Below are 3,408 nucleotides of genomic sequence, written 5' to 3'. Positions count from 1 at the left end.
CAATGCTCCATGCCCTTGTCATCACAATGCTCGAAGACTCCAGTAATCACAATGTTCCATTCCCTTTTTCATCAGAATGCTCCATTAGATTTGTCATCACAAGTCTCCATGGTCATCTCCTCACAATGCTCCAAGACCTTGTCATCACCATGCTCCATTCCCTTGTCATCACAATGCTCCATGACCCCTGTCATCACAATACTCCATGAACATTTTCAGCCCAATTCTCTATGACCTTCTCATCACAATGCTCCATGACCAATATCATCACAATGCTCCATGACCACTGTCATCACAACACTCCATGACACCTGACAACACAATGATCCGGGACTCTTGTCATCACAATGCTCCAAGACCCCTGTAATCACAATGCTCCATGAACCCTGTCATCACAATACTCCATGAACATTTTCAGCCCAATGCTCCATGACCCTTGTCATCACACTGATCCATGCCCATGTTATCCCAATGTTCCATGACCCATGTATTCACAATGCTCCATGAAGCTTGTCATCACAGTGCTCCATGACACCTGTCATCACAATGCTCCATTCCTTTGTCAGCAAAATGCTACATGACCTTGTCATTACAATGCTCTATGCACTTGTCATCACAATACTCCATTTCCATTGTCATCACAATCCTCCATGAACTTTGGGATCACATTGCTTCATGCCCTTGTCATCACAATGCTCCATGCTCCTTGAAATCAAAATGATCCATGACCTCTGTCATCACAATGCTCCAAACCCTTGTGATCACAATGTTCCATAACACTTGTCCTCACAACGCTCCATGATGCCTGTCATCACAATAATCCATGCCCTTTTCATCACAATGCTCCATGACCTTTGTCATCACAATTCTCAATACACTTGTCATCACAATGCTCCCTGACACTTGTCGTCAGAATGCTCCTTGAACCCTGTCACGAAAAGGCTCCATGCCTTTTTCATCACAAAGCCCCATGCCCTTTTCATCCCAATGCTCCATGCCATTGTCATCAAAATACTCCACAAGCTTGTCATCAGAATGCTCCATGACCCTTGTCATCACAATTCTCCATGCACTTGTCAGCACAATGCTCCCTGACACTTGTCATCACAATGCTCCAAGCCATTGTCATCACAATGCTCCATTACCTTTGTGATCAGAATCCTCAATGGAAGTTTGCATCACAATGCTCCATGTCATTGTCATCACAATGGGCCATTACATATGTCATCACAATGCTCCCTGACACCTCTCTTTACAATACTGCATTACCTGGTCATCACAATGCTCCCTGCCGTTCTCATCACAATGTACCACACCCTTGTCATCAAAATGCTCCATGACCTTTGTCATCACAAAGCTCCATGACCCTTGGCATCACAATGCTCCATGTCATTGTCATCACAATGCTCCATGAACCCTCTCATCACATTGCTCCATGCCCTTGTCATCACAAAGCTCCATGGCACTTGTCATCACAATGCTCGATGCCCTTCTCATCACAATGCTCCATGCCCTTGTCATTACAATCCTCCATGACCCATGTATCACAGTGTACCGTGCCCTTGTCATCACAATGCGCCATGCCCACTCTCATCACAATAATCCATGAAATATTTCAGACCAATGCTCAATGCACTTCTCATCACAATGCTCCATTACCTCTGTCATAACAAGCTCCATGACCCCTGCCATCACAATGTTCCACGGCCTTGTCATCACAGGGCTCCAGGACCCTTGTCAGCACAATGCTCCAAGACCCATGTAATCACAATGCTCCATGCCCTTGTCATCACAAAGCTCCATGACGCATGTCATCACAATGTTCCATGACCTTCGCCTCACAATGCTCCATGCCCTTGTCATCACAATGCTTCAAGACCCCCGTAATCACAATGCTCCATGCCCCTTTTCATAAGAATGCTCCATTAGACTTGTCATCACAAGTCTCCATGTTCAAATCATCACAATGCTCCAAGACCTTGTCATCAACATGCTCCATTCCCTTGTCATCACAATGCTCCATGACCCCTGTCATCACAATACTCCATGCACATTTTTAGCCCAATGCTCCATGACCCTTGTCATCACAATGATCCATGCCCTTGTCATCACAATGCTCCATGCACTTGTCAGCACAATGCTCCCTGATCCTTGTCATCACAATGCTCCAAACCATTGTCACCACAATGCTCCATTACCTTTGTCATCAGAATCCTCCATGACACTTGGCATCACAATGCTCCATGCCATTGTCATCACAATGCTCCATGACCCCTGTCATCACAATGCTCCGTGACTACAGTCATCACAATGCTTCATAACGTTTGTCATCACAACAATCCATGCCCGCGTCATCACAAGGCTCTGTGACCTTTGTAACCACAATGCTCCATGAACTTTTCATCACAATGCTCCGTGACCCTTGTCATCACAATGCTCCATGCCTTTGTCAGAACAATGCTCCATGACCCTTGTCATCAAATTGTGCCATGCGCTTTTCACCACAATGATCCACAACCTTGTCATCGCTATGCTCCATAAACCTTGTAATCACAATGCTCCATGCACTTCTCATCCAAATACTCTCTCACATGAGATATCACAATGTTCCATCACTAGTCATCTCAATCCTCCCTCACCCCTGTTATCACAATGTTCCATGACCCCTGTCATCACAATGCTACATCCCCTTATCAGCACAATGTTCCATGATCCCTGACATCACAATGTTACATAACCCTTGTCATCAAAATGCTCCATGACCCTTTTCATCCCAAAGCTCCATGACCACTGGCATCACAATGTTCTATAACCCCTGGCATCAAAATTTTCCATTACACTTTTCATCAAATTGCTGCATGACCCTGTCCTCAAAATGCTCCCTGCCCTTCTCATCACAATGCACCACACACTTGTCATCAACATGCTCCATGACATTTGTCATCACAAAGCTCCATGACCCTTGGCATCACAATGCTCCATGTCATTGTCATCACAATGCTCCATGAACCCTCTCATCACATTGCTCCATGTCCTTGTCATCACAAAGCTCCATGACACTTGTCATCACAATGCTCGATGCCATTCTCATCACAATGCTCCATGACCTTGTCATTACAATCCTCCATGACCCATGTATCACAGTGTACCGTGCCCTTGTCATGACAAACCGCCATGCCCACTCTCATCACAGTAATCCATGAAACATTTCAGATCAATGCTCAATGCCCTTCTCATCACAATGCTCCGTTACCTCTGTCGTAACAATGCTCCATGACACCTGCCATCATAATATTCCACGGCCTTGTCATCACAAGGCTCCATGACCCTTGTCATCACAATGCTCCAAGATCCATGTAATCACAATGCTCCATGCCCTTGTCATCACAAAGCTCCATGACGCATGTC

This window comes from Mesoplodon densirostris, unplaced genomic scaffold (genome assembly GCF_025265405.1).
Source record: "Mesoplodon densirostris isolate mMesDen1 unplaced genomic scaffold, mMesDen1 primary haplotype scaffold_37, whole genome shotgun sequence".
Classification (NCBI taxonomy): Eukaryota; Metazoa; Chordata; class Mammalia; order Artiodactyla; family Ziphiidae; genus Mesoplodon; species Mesoplodon densirostris.
Note: the sequence above shows the minus strand (reverse complement) of the source record.